At 42.0% G+C, this 22,205-nt stretch overlaps 1 protein-coding gene and 1 long non-coding RNA gene across 11 annotated transcripts in view; one reads left to right on the top strand and one right to left on the bottom strand.

The window, feature by feature from the left end:
* PAX2 (paired box 2) overlaps positions 1–22,205 on the top strand; it is a 105,652-nt gene that overhangs the window by 26,535 nt on the left and 56,912 nt on the right. The window lies entirely within an intron of this gene.
* The window catches only part of LOC113958769, a 213,446-nt gene that overhangs the window by 25,522 nt on the left and 165,719 nt on the right, over positions 1–22,205 (bottom strand). Inside the window, exon 4 of the long non-coding RNA XR_003531609.1 lies at positions 2,070–2,140. This is a non-coding gene — a long non-coding RNA (uncharacterized LOC113958769). The remainder of the gene's footprint in view (positions 1–2,069; positions 2,141–22,205) is intronic.

Here is a 22,205-nt window from a genome sequence, read left to right on the forward strand (position 1 = left end):
CTAAGTTCACAATTAAGTACATATTTTTCTCTCTCCCACTGTAAAAATACACATACAGAACCCGGTCAGTTCTTTGTAACAACACATCCATTACCTGTGGTACAATCACAGTCTGGAGCTAATCTAACACTCTGAGTCTCTGAGCAGCTTCAGATAGATAACAATTTTAAAAAACAGCTTTCAATAACTGTCTTCTTATTTCCGCAAAATGTGGAGTTTCCAAAGAAAATTTTGCATTGGTCCAGTGTCCAGAACTGTTAGAACTATATCCGTGAGTGTTTTAACATCTTAAGACAATTAGAAAGGCATTTATAGAAATAGAAGTTACCTATGTCCCTAGATAGACTGTGAATACTGTGCTTTAAAATGGTGATGTCCTTGTGGGTAGGAAAAAACCTACTTTTGATTATCGTAAGATTTTCTCAAAACGCATTAATTACATGTCATTTTCTTTCTGAGAATTAGTCTATCATTAGCAAAAGCTTCTGGGTGAGAGACTACAAAACAACACAGTTTCAATTTCAATTTTAAAGTCTCCCTTAAACATTTTTAAAATCTGTTTTTCATTAATTTTTTTTTTTTGTGATACATTAATTCTGTTTGCCTACATTGCACTGATCTGCCAGTATTGCAGTGAGAATACCAGGACACATTTGGGACAATGTAATTCAGTATTGAGATTTATCAGAAACTTGTTTATACTAAACTCATGCAGATAAAGGGTAGATATAAGCTCTAGTGAAAAACATGACTTAAATATGCCACAAAGATTCAGGAAAAAAATATTAAAGTCTTGTGCTACACAGTAGGTTTCTCCTACTTATGGCAAAAATGTCTAGAGAATATACCAGTTATTAAGCAAAGCGCACCAGAAATTACAGGATCAAGATAGAGCAGTTACTCTGAGCCAAGAGCTTTCCTGTTCACACTTCCTACACCTAGGTACTATACAGTATAAACCAATTGTGTACGTGGTAGGTGTACACAGATAAATATATACACAAATGTATACGTGCATATATGTAAACACACATACGCATACAAACACTGCATGGAATTGAGAAGCAGGCAAATGACAGAAGACCTCAATTCTTTGGTAAGCAATTAATGCTTACATTAAATCACTTGAGCACCTTGCTTTTTGAGCACCCTGCCAGCCCAAACTTTTCCATCTATAAGATGACTATAAACCAGTCTTTTTTGGTCACTTCAGGTTTCAACTGAATTTAGGCACTGCTGTAAACTTTGAGGTAGTCTTCTAAGAAAGAACTTGGAGGCAGTGAGAATTTTTCCTTTGTTTAGCAGCACATACAGTTCGCCTAAGAACACAGGTTCCTTGAGATAATAATCATCACCCTTTTGAATTAGATAGCGTACTTTAGTAGGAACAGGACGCAGCACATCATGGGCGTATGTTCACGGTTGCACAGCAAGTGATGCAATCGACATCATAGTTTAAGCACTATTTCCTGCTTCTCTTAAATTAAAGAATTCTCTTGGATTAAAGAATGACGTCCAGAAAGGCAAAACAAACCAACTTTCCCCCAGTTTGTTGCTCTCTCCCAAGTCTTCTGCAGCTGGGTTCAGTACTCGTGATTCCCAGCTAGACCTTATCCAAAGAATGCCAAAGCTAAAGCATTCTAGAGTTCAATCAGCCTTCCGGATACACTTTGGACCCTGAGTTCCTCAGAGTAGATCTAACTAATGTCCCATGACAGAGAATAGAATTTAGTGGGTATATTATCTCAGTCAAACTGTTAGAGGTTTTTTTGATCTTCTTTTAGGCATTGGGTATCCATTAATTTCTAGTGTTAAGTATTTGATTTAGGAAGATGTTTCCATTTTCAGGATATAGCAATTGGCTAATGATGCCCAGTTAAAGTCTCAAATAATTAGGTACTTTAAAAAATATGTATGGAAAGACACATACATTGACTTGGGTTATAAAGACCAGTGAAATATACTTGTACACTGAAATATTATTGAGCACGTGGCCAATTTCAGTGGCTGTAGGCAGGCCTGTAGTTTAGAGCAAAGAACGGCATATTGGGACATCAGATTTCTCTTACCAGTTCTGCCATTAATTTTCTGATTGATCTTGGGCAGGTGACACAGACTCCTTATGAGGTTGCTTTGCCATCTGTAAAATGAAAATAACAGCTTTTAGCTACCTCTATAAAACTCAGTGTGATCTTTCACTAAAAATGTCCATCGAGTTCAACATGTAACCAGAAAAAAATTCAGAACTGGAGCTAGGCTGTTTTACGTCAATTAGGCTTTAGCTCATGCAAAGGAGATAGAATTGAACAGAATCACAGCTGAGGTAAATGTAATGTCTCAAGACAAACAATCAAGTCTGGAAAAAGGCAGGCGCAATAGGGCAGGGGCTGTGTTGTATGCGGAAGAAATCACTGTTATGCAAACAGAGCTTTCTGAGTCACTGTCCCCAGCCAGCCGCACTTGAGAATTTCCCCAAAGGACATCCTGGCCAAACTCACTGGTGAATCTCTTCCTGGTTTTGCCACCAAACAACTCTGGAATTCTTGGAGGACAAGGTAATGAGTCTAGGGAGAAGCCGGAAGAGTACAGAGTATCTCTAACGGCAGCTTGTTCCTAGCGATCGCAAGTAGTGACAACTGCATTGCCTGCAGTGAACACGGGGCGATCGCACAGTTTTAACCTGCAGTTGTGCGTGTGTGTGTGTGTCACACAAACCTATCACCACTGTCAGCATTTAGTAGCCCACAAGTCAGTTTGTTCAATATAGAGACCAAATATTTGACTCATCATGTAGACTGGATTTGCCTCTGTCTGACATTGTGTTGGTGCAAAGGAGGGGTGAAGAAAACTTGTCCAACAGTACTCAACAGAGATTACCAGGTTTCAGAACCTGGCACCTCCTAGTGCGCACAGGGGTGCGTTCGGGGTCCTAGCAGGAATCCTCTCAGTTGATGCTGAATCTATGGTTCCCATGCGATTTCCTGCATCAGGGCATGCTCTCAAGGTAGAAGACTTCTACTGCCAGTTGCTGTCAGCTGAGCAAAGAACGCAATTGGGTCACACAGGGTTTCATTACAGGGAATATACTCCTTTAAATTCAGACTCTTTTCCATCAGACACAAACCTGGTATTATCTTCTTTTTATCATTGCAAATAAAGGACGGGCTCATAAAGCAGAGGTTACAGACAATGTTACTGCAGCTGAAAGAGTAAATGAATGCTCACAGCATTTCTCTTTGTCTTATTCATCGTATCTGGCCACTGGAAGGTTGTATGGGGGGAACTACAATAAGCTAGCTGCATTTTTTTCTAATTTTCATATTGCAGAGATATTAGCTCAACAGAGGCAGTCAGCAAGTAAAATTGGTTGTGCCTGGGAAGTTTTGAGCTCCCTGTTCTGTGAACCTCGAAGTTCAGAGCCGTATTGGTCCCTTTATCACCTAAAATTCCCAATCCTTCCTTTTTTTTATAGATGTACAGAAAGCTTGATTTTTGCTGGAAGTTGAATATTTTCAAGCTTTTGCAACTAGTGAATGATTGCTACATTTTGCCATAGAGGTAGCTGCATTTCTGTGCTGGGTGAGTGAGTCTTATGGAACTAAATCTCATTTACCAGAATCACTATTATGTGAAAAAACTCATTTGACTTTGGGAGAAAAGAGGAGAAAATATAAGTGGCTTGGCCAAGAAATGATGAAGTGGTGAGAACAATACAGTGATCTGAAGGGCATAGTCTTTCCAACAGGAAAGGAATTATTCACATTTAAACAAAGCAGTATAGCCAGGAATGAAGGGAGGGAAATAAGAGAGGAAACATTTAAATGGTAGCAGAAGGTATCTCCTGATAGGGAGATCCATTAAATTGTGGAATTGCATCCCACAGGAATTCCTGATTTCTTGGAATAACAAGGTGGCATTAATAACAAGCAAATACACAATAAGAAGTAATCTTGTATTGGCTAAAGAGATAGATAATGGTCTAACAGGCCAGCAGGACCTCTTATGATATGAGGATGTGATGCATACAAAACAAAGTCATGTTTTCAGACGTATATCAAATAACCAAAAAATCCCATCTCTAATCCTAAAGCCCATTAAAACAAAAGATTTTCATATAACTTGAATAAAAATATATGACTTCAAAACAGTTGAACAAGGTTGAGCTTCACTTAGAGTCCATTATCTTTAACTGAGGCATGTTGATATTTAAATGGAGTTTAGGCTCTACTTAAAACCAGCAAAATATTTAGAGATTCCACTTTTGAGGTCAGTCTCTATAAATGAAAAGGTAGAGACTTCTGAAAGCATTTGCCATTGGTCTGACATCCACACAGCTAATGATGATTACTACTCATGAAAGGTTTGAGTTTTTCTCCCAAATATTGTTCTTTAAACTGAGACTAACAGAAACAAGGATTTTTCCACTGTAATCCAAATTAATCTATTGGAGCCTATGCATGTATAGCATATTTACCTGTCTCAACTGTTTAAAAATGCCAAGGCAGAGCCTAAACTGTGTTAATTGGCATAAAAATCATGAGCAGTTGTAACACAATGTGGGTTTGTTTTTACTTGTTTTCTCTTTTCTACTCTAAATTTTAAAAGGGATTTGGATATCTGACTCCCATTAAACAACTTTAAAAACACCTTAACAATGCAGTCCTTTGAGTCTTCAGAGAGCAGACAGGCCCCTTTTCAAGCCCCCACAGGCAATGGAAACATACTTTATTAAATGAGAACTGAAATTCTCATGCTACCACTTGACTAGAGGATCTGGAAAACCCACAAAAAACACCGTTAGGCTTGTGATGAAATACTAGCCAGTATGATATTCAGCACTGGCCTCCAATTTTCTCTAGTGCCAGTAACTGAGCGCTGCTTTCGTAGCACTTATATGGCTATCTACCCAGCTGAAAATCACAAATCTAATCATTTGGTTTCCAAAGTCCTCAGAGTGCACTTACAAATATTCATTTCCAATCAATTTGCACCTGCTAATATTTCTCAACGCTCACATGTGATGACAGAGTCAGAAGCAGTGCTGGTGCTTATTATTTCTACAGCAATAGCATAAAGAGGCTCTGTGAGTAGATCACAACCCATTGTCCAAAACAGGCACAGCATAAATAGGAATTTCTTTTGAGAGGCTCTTTCAGAAAATCAGTATATACGCATGTCTTCTTTTACACCGTCCCCTTAGCTTCTACTAGGCTCATAATTCAGACAGTCCTCGAGTTTTCAGGGGTCCTGAAACAAACATCTTTGTCTGTCATAGGAAATGAGATATCTGGGAAGGGCTCACTCATCAAGTCCAAGTCTAGGTAAAAGGCAGAGCAAAACTGGAGAGCCCTTTTCTTTGGGCTCATATCTGACAAGACGGAGGCTGAACACTAGCTAGGCTGCAACAGCCTCCCCCCTCTTCCATGATAAGTAGGCATATAAATAAATAAATAAATGGCATCCTAACTGCACTGAGAACTCAATAAAACAATCACATCAAATATGAGGAGGTATAAATCTCATGTCTGCACAGGTAACCCACTCAATTGCTTTTATTATGGCTCAGCCTGAGTCCATTTATTACCATCCGTGGCCTGGGTGAAGGATGTTTGCATGGAGGGTGGTCTCCTGGTGAAATCCTATCCCTGGAGCAGTGACAATCAGCCCATACAGAGGTGGATTTTGGTGGGGAGACCAAAGGCAGATCCATCTGTCTGCATGAAAACCAATCAATAACCCTGTAACTAGACCCCTTGTCACTGGGAAATGGACAACACAATAGTTCAATCCTGGAGCCATAGGAGAGGAATAGCTGTGGTTGGCGTGTGAAGAATGACAGGATGTATGCATGAACTGTTTGAGACGTATACATCTGTCTATATAGATATTGAGGAGGAGTGAAGGTATAGGAGGAGTGTAGAGGGTACATTAATATATAGTAGGCAAATTTGAAAGGTTGATGTGTTCTGAGGTGGGCATGGGGAAGGAAAAAGCAGAACTATACTCCATTCTTTTGCACAGGACATTTATACGGGGACTGTGAGTGCAATGCAGAGAGGTACCTTTGGGGAAATGTGCCTGCTGGTTGGATACTACACATGAGTATATCAGTACATGGTAGAGAACATATATCTCTGAGCAGGCACATAGATGGTGACACAAAATGCTAGTAGGCAAAAGGAAGCATATGCATGAGTTTGATGTGGTCAGGGAAGGATATTCCTTTGTCCTTTGTCCATCTTGGGATTTATGTGTGTACTAGTTTTGACAGAGAGGAGGATGTGCCAAAAGCCTGAGCTAACAGACTGTGAGTCCACAGATACACTTCCCAGAAAATGCTAAGTATGAAACATTTACCCAAACCTCACTGTTAATTCAGGAAGGGAGATTCTGGTGGCTTGTCTCTGCCTGTGTGAAAAATGGAAATAGGACATTTCTTGCTTCTGTCATTCCCTACCTCTGCAGTTCCTGTAGCGTCTCTAAAAACTGCACAGTGTATTGTTCCCCAAGCTTCTAGCAACTTCCCCAACACATGCACGCATGCATACACACATAAGGATGCTGGAGTTTGCCTCTAATAACTGTTCCCTTCTGGGGGTCAATTTAGTTTTTATTTGTTTAGCTCTGTTTTGAACAGGTCCTCCTCCTTCCAAGGTAAGAACCCTTCCCTCTCTGCGGGGTCCAAGGCATAAGGGTTAAACATCCATCTCTGATTGGGAGACAAATTGCGTGAAGAATTGTGATCAGCTCAGTTCAAAATGCCTATCACTGTATTTCAGTTGAGAAAGGTGGTATCCACGTTTTGCAAGGCAGAGTGATGTCTGTTAATTTGTAAAAGGAAAAGCAGAGACTGCAACCAGATGACAGTCACAAATGAGACCCTCAGATATCTGTCAGACAGGATGCCCTGCACCACCTCTAGTTTCAGGGTAGTTTGCATGGTTCTGGCAACAAAAATAGCACCCATTTCACTGGCCAGGAAAGGTTAATATCATAGCCCTTTGATTCCCAATACTAGTCCTCATTTGTTTCAAGCTGGGACGAAATATAAGTGCAAACTCATTATCCCACTACCCACTTTCATGCTCTCACTTTGAAATTGTACTAGTCTTTAGGCACCAACATTTGAGATCTTCTTAAAGGGAGTATTGCCTTTCAATATACTCATGTTTCTCTAAAAATTCTTTTAAGAAGAAATGTTGGTAATCTGCCTCTAAAAAGAATGATCACACCACAATGCAGCTATGTAATAGTGCCTGCTGTTAATATTTGCCTAAATTTAGGCCACTTCTTGGTTGTTTAAGTGTAGATTTTGAGCTTCAAAAATTTAACATTTATACATATATTACACATAAAAAAATTATATACACGTTTATAAAGTCAATATGGAAGGGAGGAGATATAGAAGACAAGAGAAGAGAAAAGGAAGGAATAACATTTGTGAAGAAAAGGACATCATGTTGGCACACTGAGTGTGTGTATTTCTGGGATATGCTATGTACAAATGGTCCAAGTCTACGCAAGCAGAGGCAGAGTGGAAAATGTGCAACGTCACAAATTCCCTTTCCCTCTGGAACAACAGCAAATTTAGCGTTTAAAAGAGATAATATTTGTGGTACCAACTCTGGCAGACAGAGCCACAACATCAAGCTCCCAGAATAGGTAGAGAGCACAATTGGGTAGGGCTGGGGTAGGAAAGGGCAAGACATGAAGATGGTGGGAAAGGCTAAGGTAGATTTGACTTGGATACTGTCAAAATCAGAGCTGCTGTGGTTTTATAGGAGGCAGTTTAGGCCACTGTGCCAAACAAGATGCAGACCATCATTTAATATTGACATCCCACTCCCTAATGCAGCTTTAACAATTTCAGGCTACACATGTGCCTGAGTTTGGGGTCTGTGCATATGAAGGCAGCCAGGATGGGAACAGTGTGTCTGGTTGTGTGCAGATTCTTGTGAGGTACACAAGCTGGAGAGCAGGGAGGAACTGCATGGGTGAGTCTATATGCTTGCACATGAGAAAGCATGTGTAAATTTGTAAAAAGAGGACTGCCCTGATTCTAAACCCCCTTCGCAGTTTACATGAGTTTTTGTAACCTGCAAATATTTAAAGAAAAATACATGCCTATGGGTGACCCTGCTATGGCTCTTGATGCCCAGCAGGCAAAACTGGCAGAGCTGGTGGCACAGGGAGACATGAAATGGAAGGGAGTGTGGCCCATTTCATATGGATGTGTATAGAAGGAAATGCCCCTGGCACAGTGAAAGACAGGGGATAAGTGATGCTGGGGAATACAGTCTCTTTAGAAGCGTGCAAAAGGAGGGTGCCAGCCCTGTAAATGAAACATTAGTACTGCTTAGAGCACCACCTTTCCAAAATGAAAGCACCTTCTGCATCATTTGAATGTGCTACAGGATCATTCTGTGCACAGTGAAGTAATTTGAGCATGGAAACCCGGGTGCATTTGTACAGATAAACTGCTGAGTCTCTATTGTTCCACCAGACAACCTTCTCTGTAATGGATATTTGGGCGAGACATGCCCTATACCCCATGACATGTGTACAAGGAGGAGCACAGGCATATCACTAGGGCAACATGTCCAGCTGGGAGTATAGACTTATAGCCAGTAGGTATTATTGGTCTGTGTAAGAACTAAGAATAGTCACATCCATGAAAACCATGTCACAACTCTGCAGTTACATGCAGGGAGTCATAGTGGTGAGCAAAGGCACAGCAGTACGTGCCTTGGGAAGCCTGGCTAGTTTTGGGGACTCTGCGGGGGATTCTGCGTGACCCCTTCCCGATGGCAAGACAGTCTTGTAAATGAACTGATGAACCATGGCTGTAAGCAGATGCATGGGGCAGTCCTAGCAGTGCTCATACCTTCGTCAGCAGCTCTTTGGGGCAGACCTGGGGATAAGGTGCTATGGCAGCCGTACTACCAACATGCTGAGGAAAATGCAACCGGTGAGATGAGCAGTATCAGTAACACTTGTGCAAGTGTGTGGATGATTAAGTGGCATCTACTGAGATGTGTGAACACAGAAGGCATACGGCAGGGCAGTTAAATATATACAAGAAAATGTCATGTACAAATGTGGGTGCACGTGCCTTTTGCGGGTACCAGTGCAACTGAGGGAATGAGGGGCGTATATGGCATGATATATTTGTCAGGGAGAGGTTGTGTGGTGGTTCACTTGATACATGATGCAAGAAGGGGATACATGGGGATAGTTGGGGCAGACGAGATTACACTAAAGGAAGTATTTCTAATTACAGCTATAGTTTAATGCACTGGACCCTGTTCTCCTCTCCTCTCCCCTCCCCTCCCCTTGCACTCTTCTCCTCATTACTCAGGTTATCTTGTTTGGGTTAAGAGGCCAATTTCAACAGACTATAATTGAAGAGTGAAGAGAATCTGATAAGATAAGGAAGGGACATCATTCCTCAAGGGATCAATAGAGGTTTCATGTTCCTCCTTCCCCTGCTGTGTCCCTAACACGTTAACACTCTGTGTCCATGGGCCTGGTTTATTTGCTCTGCTTGTCTGCAAGACTAGAAAGGAAGTGTGGGAGTAGAGAGAGGCTGTAGCCTCTGTCTGTCACACAGCCAGAGCAGGGGAAGGGGCATAAGGAAGGGACCATGGGGACACCAGAGGCGATATGGTCTCCTCTGGGAGTCATGAGGAGGCAGGGAGGTGACAAGCCTGATGCCCTTCTGGCTCTGGCAGGGGCACAGGCTCACAGGGGAGGTGTTCACCTTTGGCCCTTCATCTCGGCATTGTGCTCTTCAAGGAAGGGATATTGATAACTCTTCTAGATTTAGGCTTTCTTTCCCTAGCATCCATGTGCAGACAAGCTCCAGCTTTTCATAAGCACTCATAGGGTGACCTCTCAGGGTGAGAGAGGTTATAATTACCCCTTCTACAGGGAGTGCTGGTAGCTGCTCCTGACTAGGTTTATGTAAGGATCTGAAGTTCAGGCTTGACAGACCCACTATCTTACAAGCTGTTCTTAGCAGTATCTTACAAGTTGTTGTTAGCAGTTCTTTGGACCAAACCAGCACGAGAAGATCTCCTTAAGAAACACGGAGCTGTCTCAGCAGTAAATACAGGTCCCCTCATGGTAGGGCTGCCAGGGCTCCCACACTGCACAGGCAGAGTTTGGTCCACCCTGATCATGCTCCTTAGCAGGAAGATGCGTATCTTGCAGAAGCAACAGGAGATCCACAGGAATCCATGCCCATGGATCCAGATCCATATGAACGTGCAGGCAGCTGGGGCACTGGGAAGAAGTCCCTCCGGGAGGCCCAGCCTCTCACATCAGGCAACCTCTGCATTCCCCTGTCCCTGCAGCTTGCGTAGGAACGCTCAGGCGCGGGGAGATGAGCTGAGAGGTCAGCACAGAATCCAGTGTAGATCCCACACAACAGGGCTGGCAAGCTGCTGGAGAGACTGAGACTCAGAGGGGTCTGGGGCTGAGATATCTTCTTCCAGCTGATTTCTCTTTTATTTTTAACACCCAGAGAAACAGACGCTGAGAGCAAGTCAGTCATGCAGCGAGCATGTGGCAGAGTTGGGAATACAACCCAGATCCCCTGACTCCCAACCTCAGGCTTTAACCACTAGACCATGCTTCCCTCTAAGCCACCTTGAACTTTCCTCAGTGAGGATGGGGGCTACTAAGCCTCTGTGGGCTGCAGTTTACCAAGCTGTCAGGAGTGTGCTCACTGGACCGCCTCACCAGAGACAGCCTTCCTCACGCATGCTAAAAAAGTTGAAAAGAAATTCATTTCATGGCCGGTGGTTGCTTAAAAAAGGCGATTCCAGCATATGTATGTGATAAATGTTAACTGTGCATTAATCGCATTAAAGAGGACCCTATAAACTTTTCATTTCTAATTAAATTCTGGCCGATGATTCTGGCGAAGCCAGCTCACTCCGGGTCTTTGTTTATGTGGAAAATTAAAATGCAAATACAATGGAATTTATTTCCATTACTAGAGTGATATGCTGGGCTCCTCTGTTTAACAGCCTCCAATTATTTCTCAAACAGGTCTCTCTCCCTTTCTCCCTCCCTCTCTCCCTTTCTCACTCCCTCATTTTTTCCCCTCTCCCTACTACCCTGATATTGCTACCCCAGTGTGAGAGGTGGGAGCTGATAAAGCAGTGGGTGCCCTAAGGACCATGTCATCTGCTCAAGGTCAAATTCAGGCCAGAATATAGAGGAGGAAATGGGGAAAAGAGCGTGAGAGCACAAACAAGGGAGTAGGGGAAGTAACAAGGCTTGAGCTAATGCAAGGAGCAGTAAGGAGTTACCTATTAGCAACCTCACTGAAAAATAGAAGCTAAACTCGCTGGCTTGCTAAATCTCAGCCATATAGATGACCTGACTGAAAGAGGTCATGCATCTTCCCCTGATGGGATATTTTGGTAAGAGGGTACAATTGGGAACTCTCTCTGAAAGTTTTCTGGATCTTTCACAGCTTTTTTCATAGACTTTGTCTGGATGTGACTGCTGCTGGGCTAAATCCTGATGGCTGAGGAAGGATAGGACAGGCCCAATGCCAGACACATTGCCTGTGCAGAGCAAATAAATCCATGTGGCAATGACACATAATCATCAGCTGAAAAATAACTGAACCCTCTTGTTCATTTCCAAGGGACCAAATGTGGCTACACTGTCTTAAGGCATTACTGCACAATATCCACACAAGTCAGAAACCATTGCACAAACTCAGAGATTCACTGTACGTTTAAAATTTCTTAACACATATATTTACTGCTAAATGCTGCTGACACAGAATCCCATTCTTTCCTACATATAGGAGAGACCTAGGTCAGTTCAGACTTGGGAACATTGCCAGTCAGTCACACACAGATCAGAGGCATCTGCTAACTGACATGGATGCCCTTCTATCCATTAATATAGAAAGTCACACAAGAAGACCCTTGCAAAGGCAAGAGTGCACTTACTGAAGAGATATGTAATCATTTATAGATCCCTTCACAGTCAAATCTATTTGAAACTGCACAGTATAGTCTTGCATATAACTGTGAAGAAACTTACCTCAAAACGTAATGGAAAGGTCTTAGCAAAATCCCTGAGTACATTAGAAGGCACACACACATGTAAACATATCACATAGCCTTAGAAATCTGCTCAAAAGTTATTCAAAAGTAAGTGGCCACAGATCTTGAAGCATGAGCTAAGAACCAGCCAGACGTGCCACCCTGTGTGTCACACACGCGCAAGAGACGCACTTTCGGCACTCCCTGCTGGCAGGGAGAGCTTGGGAGCCAAAGGGATATTCTTTTAGTGCATGTGAGCATCTTAAGGAATCACCTAGTGTAAATGATCCTGCCCCAGCTGAGACAGGGAAACAGGAGAAGGACACATTCACTTACAACACTGAAAAGAGGCCATTACCCAGTCAAACAACCCAATCCCTGACATCATTATTCAATACACAGGAGCCCTGAAATGCACACTAACTCAATCACAGAGACACACGATTACAAAATAATACTGATGGAATCAATGAGACAGACATGCGGTCATACAAAGCGCACCCACCCTGGTGTTAATACACAATAACAGCCGCCCAACAAGTGAATACAAAACAGCCATTCACGACCACAGGCCAAAACATGGGGCCACATTCTCAAAGGAGACTTGAAAACTCTGGTAACAAAACCCACCCTTGCCAGAGGGGGCTTAGAGCAAAACTTAGGGTATAGGCAAAAATCTGGCACTTGTCAGCCTAGTGAGTAGCAAACAGTAAAAGCCTTGTCGAGCAGCACACTGAGCACATTCATGTCCTAGTGAGGCTGGTGGTCTCCCAGGGTGCTCAGAACCATGCAGGATTGCACCCACAGCCATTGAAATAGGCGAGTCCAGTGAAGTGACACCTTTGCTCAATGACCAAAAGCATCATGCAGTCAGTCTTAACAAGCAGGGGTGCATGACATTCAAGACTCACCAAAACACAAGCCAACATAAGAAAGCAAAGCCTACAGAATATCAGAAACAAAACAATTGCACACTGTGGACAGGTGCAAACACTGTTCAGCACCCAAAGCCACAGAACCATTTCACAGACATGCTTCTGCAGAACAGTCCAATTCTCCTCCCAAACCACAACGGCACTCCCAAACCTAATACAGCACTAGTGTCTTTCCCCTTTAGAAAGGAGAAAAGCAACACATAGAACACGCTCATAACACCAAAGATAATCAACCTGCCTCACAGGCTGTGCAAGAGCATGCCAACCTAAGCACTTAAGACACGGCCCAAAGAGCCAGTTTTTGCAAATCCTGCATGATCTCCTTGGGAGGGTGATAGGAACTGGACTGTAAGTCCTTTCCCTGGCACAGCAGGCATCAGTTTGTAGCAGGTTGCGTACACAAGAATATGATGTTATTGAAAAAGCCAGCAAGGCTGGGGGAAGACTGCTGTTGGTTGTGTGTGTCTGCGTGCATTGTGTGTACAGGAATTCCCCTTCCTCTACCGAGTGCCGCTGCTTGTAGCCATTAAAAAGCCCAGGTCCTCATGCTGGGTGTTCAGTGAGTATTGATTCAGTCTGCAAGCAATTTTAATATTTCTTCAGGGACTTTCCAGCAACAGCACAAGTCATTAATTCACCCTCCCAAATTGCTTATTCAATAGAAGGAACATGGCTCCTGAATAAAGTCCCAGAATTTATGTGACTCACATGAGTCAGGAGGTCAAACAACTGTTATGGAGCGAAGTTAAAAATCCAAATAAAATATTGACACTTTTTTGGGAGTGAGGGGAGGGGGGAGGGGGAAGGCAAAGAAAAGGTATTTAAAATAGGGTTTTGTTGCAATGCCCCCAGGATAAAGAATGGAAAGAGATTGAAGACAAGCTGGAGTTTGTAAAATCAATGGGATTTATTGCATATCCACTTGGCATTTAATAACTCCTTCCTTTCCATCTTCCCCTGCTCTGTTTGTACATGGGGGAGATAAAAACTACAAATAGCCAGCCACAAAGTACACAGACAGACACCCCAAACACGAATACACAAAGGCAGGCACGTGCAGGGATGAATGTTACTGTAAGGCAGTGGTATAGCATCAGGAGGTCCTCTCAGGACTCAGGATCTTGGCTGAACTAGATAGAGCCATTCACATATGGCATTACATATGCCCACATAGTAGCAGATAGTGTGTGTTCACAGTCTCTGCACAAAAAAAAAAAAAAAAAAGGCTGTGAGGGGAAACTGAGGCACGGAGCGAATTAAAAGAGTCTGCTCAGTCACAGAACCCATCAACAAGGTAGCCAGTTAGTGTTTTTGCTGCTGAAGGACACTGCCTTTTACAGTAATGAAAACGCACAAAGCAACCAAGATCAGACTGCAAGAAGTCATCCATCTCACAGGAGGGACACACAAACCACACAAAGAAGAAATGCACCTACAGACACCATGCAAGCCCATCCATATGCAGATAGATGCACACACAGATACAAATACATACATGCTTTTACTAAGCTCATTGTTATTCAGAAAGCACCACAGCTAGATTACACACAGAAGTAGAAACATACCTGCAGACAGACAGACCTGCAAGTGCCTGTGTGTACAAACGCACAAGCACATACAGGCACACACTGGTACATCAGTATAGCCTCCTGTGGCAGCACATCCACACCGAAAAAGTCACACAAACTGATGTGCTTCTACAAACCTGGATTTTACTTACAGTGGTATCTTCTTAGCTAGCTGCACAGAAATGGATGGCCACACACTCTAAAGTGCATTCTGCACAAGCATATTAATATATAGGACTGTCTTCTTATTGCATTATACTGTAGCTGTTTCAGTGAAACTATGTTAATTTTCTACCAGTCAAAGATCTGAGACTGCTGTAGCCATCAAACAACATTATTCATTAGCAATTACTCCATAAAAAATAGCACATAAAAATGTAGCCTAACCATCTAATCAAACAGTACTTGATGGTTTGGGACATTTAAGTGGGCTTTCTTTGTTTTATTTGGGTTTTTTGGTTATCTAGTTGACTTTTTAGTGAAGACTTAAAATAGCTGCTTTCTCAAAGTTGAGATTTTCTGAAAGGGAATTTTTCAAGGGCTTTTTTGCATTGTGATAAAAATAAGGTTTGACAGTATTTCCTTCCTAAGACATCTGCTGACCAAATAGAGACTGTGGTTTAAAATTCAGCAAGGTAATGAAAAGTTTGAAATTTCCATAATGGTGCTTTAAAAATATTAATACTTTTACATTAAAATATGCTTCTGTCTTATTTCTAAGATTATTTTGTTCATGATAGATTTTGCAACAGCCCTTTAAAAGGCAAAATAGAATCTTTTGGTCACCTTATGCTACCTCCTGTCTTCTTAGACCACAATATATTGAAGAAAAAGTGTAAAGGTAGCATAGTTTTTTAAATACCATCACCTATGTCCCTCTGTATTCCTCTATGTGTGAATCGTGATTGCATCTGATCTTGTTGAACTTAAGTTAGATAAAAAAATGAAATACATGCTGATTTACAGTTGGAGGCATTCCAATTCATTAAGTGAACAAGTACTTAATTCAGATTAAGGGGACCGTGTTTTGAAATAATGGCACTGGATAAAATCACTAAAATCACCGCAAATATCATGATTTTCAGAAAGAATATATCATAATTTGCAATATAGTGTTCTACTGCAAAAGCCTAACCTGCAAAATTTGAATAACTCAATATTTATAACTCAGGTCTTCAGATAGTGTTAAACAATTGCTGCACCTCTTCTTTATTAACCACAGCTAGTGCCTGGCTCAGCGTGTCAAGCACTGGATAAATCAGTCTTAGAGATTACTAAAGTTCACCGGGAGAAAAGTTGCCTGCATGGGGATGTAGCGATGAGGAAACACTTGTGCGTGTGGGGGAGGATCATTTAAACTGCTCCTCTTGGGAGGTTGGTTGTCAATTTGGAATTGTTGAAGGAGTCTCAGCTGAGATGGTTTCATTGACAGGGAATAGGCAACTGGCTTGTTTACACAGGGTCAAATGACAAAATTAATCTGAATTAACTTTGCAAGTACATTGGTTAAAAGCATTAAAACATTGTTCAGGTGCTCATTCAAAATTTGAGTGTCCTAAATTGAATTTAGTTCACTTCATTTCCAAAGTGAATTAAGCTAAACTAAATTAAAGCTGCCTTAATTCTAAACAAGGGAGTCAGAGGTGTAATGTAGTTTAACTAGACAACTTTAATTTCACACATTCAGTTAATTCAAATTAGTTATTTTGCACAGCCGTATGTAGATAAACCCTTAGAGCGCTAACTCCTATGGACAGAAGCTGTATTTATACAGGAGCCAGGAAAAGGGTACCCAGAAGCCTCAAATACTCTACTGGTCATTGCAATTGTAGCAGAAAAGGATAGACATAATAGGCTGGTGAAAGCTCACAGAAATCCATAGCTCTTCAGTTAATCAGATGGATGCCAGACACATTATTTAGATATAGAGCAGATCTACATTCACCAACTTACACAGTTATGCAAACACACAGAGGTATGGGCCTTATAAAATAGCAGGGTTCCCCATTAATTATGTATCAGTATTCAGATACATTAGCTATTACATCATGGATATTATAGCCTTGTTACACATTCGTTCTAGGTGGTTATGACTTATTATTTGTAATAAGTTTTTGGGGCTGTACAAAAACATCCATATCTCCAGTTGGTGATGCTTACAAGCCACACATCTGAACATATTTTGCCATTAAACTCTGTTAAAACCTGCAATGGTTGAACAAATGTTTATTAATTCTTCAGGGGGACTGAATATATAATATGTGACCCAAATGTCTAACTCCATGCAGACCTACAGACAAAGACAAACAAGTATGTCAGTTGTGTGGCAAATTAAAAGATACTAAGAACCAAGTACTAATGCAAACACAATATGGACACATAAACATACAGATCGTATTCTCTAAACATTAGACCTGATAGTGACTTACATGAGCCAAGCAGACTGGTTACAGATTTGTCTTTTCATTATGAAAAATGGCTTTGTCCTATAACATGAAAACTAGACTATCTTCTACAGAGATGGGCACCAACTTGATGCTGGAAGCCTATGTAGCACCCACATGCTGAAGTGCTCACCTGTGCCTAACTGCTTTGGGTGGCACAATAAAGCAAGGAATAAATTATACAAGAGCAGTGAGGACTAGAACAAGAAGGGAAAGATTCAGGTTCTCCATTAATATTTTCAATGTGGTTTTGAATCAGAACTTCAATAAAATTCTACAGCTAGCTTTTCAGTGTAGTTGGAACCTGCTTTTTCAATACAATACATATATATTATTCTGATTTTTATTTTTTAGCATAGTCTTTCACTCACCTGAAAAAGGTAATTTTAAAGGGGAAAGCCCCCAATTTTTCCATTCTGATTTACATTCTTCTCATAATTTTGTTTATTTCTTTAAAACCCAAAGTAAGAATAACATTAGATGTAAATTGTCACATTCTCAGCACTGGTTTTGTTTTGATTTTCAGCAAAAATCTTCTAATGGTAAGGGGTGCACTATGAAAATTTTCCCCAGTTCTGACCAGCATAAGGGAGGCAACACACAATGACACCCCTGTAAAGGGAATAATTTGCTTATCCAACACACACAAGCATGTACTGCAGTGCTGCACTCTGCAGGATATAGAGATAATACACAGCTAATACACAGTGCTGCCAAGCCCAAAAGTTAAAAAGTCCTCATTCAATACCCTCCAAAACGAAGAGACTGGCATAAAATTTGCAAGGCTGTAAATGAGAATGTATTTATTTTTTTTTTCTTTGCCTCCAGTTCTGGCCCCTTGGGAGGCAGCCAGGTCCCACTTCCACCTGGTCTTTGCAGCCATGAAAGCCAGAAATATCTTGGTATTAAATGAAAGTAGAACGAATTGTTTATCTTTAAGATCTGAGGCTTTATACAAAATACCGGGTATGGCATAACTTGCAAGAGGGTTGAAAATGTTACCTACATTTATCTGATTCCTCCCAGTTCAAGACTCCCTTCCTAGTACACACATGTCTTCTGTTAATCAAAATGAATGTCCACAAGGAATTCAGCACAGACTCCTGAATTTTAATAACTGGAAATGGGCTCAAAGCAAAGCTTTCAATTAAAAGTTCCCATACTCCAGATTAAGATATTTAACCTTGGCAAGCCCATGTGTTTCTGTAGGTCTTCTTAACTCACCTGCTGGCACAGCCGCTGTTCTGACAGCTCCAGACCGTGCTGCGTGGCAGTCACCAGTGTGCTGGCAGCTCATGGGGCTGTACCCTATGCCAGCTCCATACTGCTGCAGCAACACTGCTAGTAGGACCCAAGCTGGCCAGTCCATAGGTAACAGAAGATGCCACTCTGAACTGCAATCACTGCAGTGTAAGCATACTCAGAAAATGATTGATTCCTAAGAGCTCAAAAATTTCTGTGCCTTTTCATGGCAGAAATATCTTGCTAGTGAAGGGGACCTAGCCACTGGCAATGCTTCTCTCCTGCTCTCTTCATGTGGCTTGTTGGTTTTGTAGCTTTTGGCCTTTTGTTGCAGAGATTATGAGTTTGGTGAGGGGGAATGGTAAATCTGTAGCTGCTGGGATGGATAATTTCATGGATGCTGTGAGCTGAATATCTGCTCCATGGTTGCCTATGGTATTAGAATTTGGACTTGATGACCCAGGTGGTTCCTCCTAGGCCTGTGTTTCTACATTCAAGTGCAGCAGAACTCTTTTTGTACTGTAAGATTTTCTTAATTCGCCTTAAACCCAGGATGTCAAGCTACTAGGATCAAGTTTGCTTCCAATATTTTGTTGACTGTATGACATCTTCTAGATGTTTGGATTTTAATGAATTTCTGGAAGAAAGCCTTCCAAACGTGAATTGAGTGTAATAAAAGTAGAAGCACCTGCCTAAGGACATTTCTATGCTACTGTCACTGCTTGACTGCAGCTCGTGTAAATAAACTTTAGCCAGCTTTAAGACAGCCAGACCGGGTCCTGATGGCTCTGTAGCCACAGCTTTGCATAACACAGCAACTATTCAAGCACACCTGTTTCCCAGGTGAGAAAATGTTTCCTACAGCTTAATGCAACAATTTATTCTGGGAGGTCAGGCTAGGCAATCTATACACATGGAGCTGACCATTGTCGATGCCATCAGTACCAGGGGCATGAAGTTGTGTGTTACTGCTCACAGAATGAGATGGCAGGCCAACCCCCTGCCTGGCAGATCTCCCACTCCCAAAAGACAGGCACCTTCACCCTTCTTTCCTTCCACCCCTCTTCCTTATGTCTAGACTTGTACCGTGTAGCAAAGCAGAACTGGAATGGGCTGAGATCTGCTAGAAGCTGAACATTAATGCTCTGCTCAAATTAAATGAAATAAAACCATATGGTGTCATCATGGGTCACTGATTTAAAACAACAAAAAACCCCTAGCTCCTCTCTAAGCCCTTCAGATAGTAAAACTGGTGCTGTGAATCGTGAGTCTTCTTAGAGTGCAGCCAAGAAACAGAGTGAGAGAAAAGGGCAGAATTGGGCTTTCTCTCCTGTTCGTAGTGAGCAGGTTGACCTGGAACAAAGTGGAACTTTTTCCCCCATGTCTGCAGGCATGTCGGTGTAGCTCCACTGAAGTTGATTTACCTACACAAGTTAACAGGAGATAAGGAGTCAAATCTTCTCAGAGAGGGCTGGGATTGTGTTTTGAGATATGTAAGGCATCTCCATTTTGACCTCTCATCTATTTGGAAGCTTTGAGAAAGTAGATAATCCCTCTTCATGCACCTTTTAGGACTATCAATCTAATCAATCTAATTTATCTGTCATATTTGTGTTTATATACAAACATAGTATACAGGGTCACCCTTCTTCTCTCTCCTTTTTCAAAAGGTAGGGAGAAGAAAATGCAATCTGCATGACAGGAGAGAGTTTGAATGTGTGAATATTGCTTGTGGCCCCTGAATGTGGCAGGGTTTGAAGGCATTCTGCTGCCTTGGCAAGGAGCACCAGAGCCTCAGGCCAGCTAGTGAGGAAGCTGAGTCTGCTGCTCCTGCCAATGTCAGCTGTTGTTCTGAGGGTTGTAAGTGTTGCAGTAGATTTTGAGAGCAGTAGAAGCTACTGCCCACCCCCTCCGCTTCCCAGTAGAAATTATGTCGTGGCTTTTGGGGGGCAGCTCTGATCTTCCCATCTACATCTGCTGCTGCAAATTCAAACACGACCGCCAAAGCCTGTGCAGCTGAAATACAATTCCTGTTGCCTTTGCCTATTTCCCTTCCCTTCACATACAGCCGCTGTCAGCAGGGTACATGTCACTTCTGCTACAAGCAAGAGAATGAAGCCAATACTGTGCTACAGCTCGCTGAAGCACTTACTTGGCCCGTTATTAGAGAGTCTGAGCCCTTCACTCCTCCTTCCAGCTGTCCTCACTGTGCCCCAGGTGGCACGGCAATGCTCCTATCTTCACACTTCAGGCAGGAAACAGAGCACAGAGAGAAATGCCATTTGTCCAAACTCTTGATGAGAGAGGTCCATGACAGAGCAAGGAACTGAAGCCCTTCCCTAAGTCGGATTAGGCTCTATCAGACTTTCTATTTCCCTTCCTTCACCCCCAAATCCCTTGGCTGTTTTTCCTCACGGTGTTACAAAGCTTGCATTTCGTTTTGAACTTTGTTTGCGCAAACAAGGCTTCTCCCCCACCCTTTCTTTTGCTCAGCTGTGAATTCAGCTGTGTTTCAACCTATGCACAGAACCATAAAACTTTCTCCTATTTGAACCAAAGCCACGTTCATAGTTCTTAATGCCTGTGCAGCACCAATCTTCAGCTGAGATATTGTTGACTCCATGGAGGCTGTCAACAAGGACCCCAAAGCTGCCTCTTCTCTTTGATGCCAGCATCACTGGGATGGTCTCAAGCCCTTTGGTAGGTAGCGATCTGATGCAGAGAAGGCATCACTGTCTCACCGAGCCCTGCACCGTGTCCCCCGCAGGCTGCCGTGTCTGTACCACCGGCAGAGCCCGTGGCTCAGCAGTACAGCCCGGCACTAATTAAACAGTGCGGCACAGCAGGGTGTGAGTGCGTTGGCCATCACAGCCTCCTCTCGACACACTGCAGAGAAAAGGCTGAAGCTTCACAATGTTAGCCTTCCAAGAACCACTTTAATTGCCCAGTAATGCACACCCTGGGGTCTTGTAATGTGCTGCTAATATGGAGCATTTAAAATATGAATACTCCAAAACAATTACAAGGAGTTTGGTGCTCTGCTGAGTGTATCTTTCCACTATGAAAAATAATCCACAACAAAGGAATATGATCAAAGCGAGGATACCAGTGGTTTCTGAATTCTGCCAGGGTCTTCTTGAGGCAGCAGGACACACCACTCTTTCCTTTGGTGCGACTTCACTCTGTTCTTCCAGGATTAAAATAATTGCTAGCCTGGGACTCCAGATGATTCAGACCTACCTTACCTCCCTCTGATCAGCCCTAGCATAACGTTTTTATTTGAGATAGTGTCTAAAGACTCTGACAGCTGTAGTAAGAGAGGAGAAACCACAGAGTACATTAGGTTATAAGAGAGTTTGCATAGAAATGTCAGAGAAGCAAGGGAAGTTTACTATGATCTCTTATTCTTTCATCAAATAATTTCTCGACAGGTATAGAAGTGATTTTTTACTTGCTTATTTAAAAGGAGTGAACGTTTTGCTTCTCAGAAAAGACTCTGGTTCAGACAATTTTGACTTCTAGTATTTCTTTCTACATTCTTGATGAGAGCTTGTTACAATTGTCATACTAGGAGAGAAGATTTTTGCCTGTCTGTCTGTATTCAGAATCAGGAAAAGGAATTGCATTAAAACTGACAAAAATAATGAAATAGAAATCAAACATTGGAAATTCATGATCTAATGGTGAACATTTAGGAAAGTAAAAGGCATTTAGAAACAGGCAGTTGGTTTCAGCTGGTGCTGTACATAGTATTAATTCTAGAAATCTAGAGTCACTACAAGCCAACTATGGTAACTCATGAATTCCAGGAATGGATGTATAATTCACAGTATGATACTATGTACTGTAATGACATTATATGCCATTACTTAAGATAATATTGCATATTAAATTCAAATTGTGAAATGAAGTTCAGAGGCTTTACTGCAATCAAAGATCTATAAA

This window comes from Corapipo altera, unplaced genomic scaffold (genome assembly GCF_003945725.1).
Source record: "Corapipo altera isolate COAL_440 unplaced genomic scaffold, ASM394572v1 327, whole genome shotgun sequence".
Taxonomy (NCBI): domain Eukaryota; kingdom Metazoa; phylum Chordata; class Aves; order Passeriformes; family Pipridae; genus Corapipo; species Corapipo altera.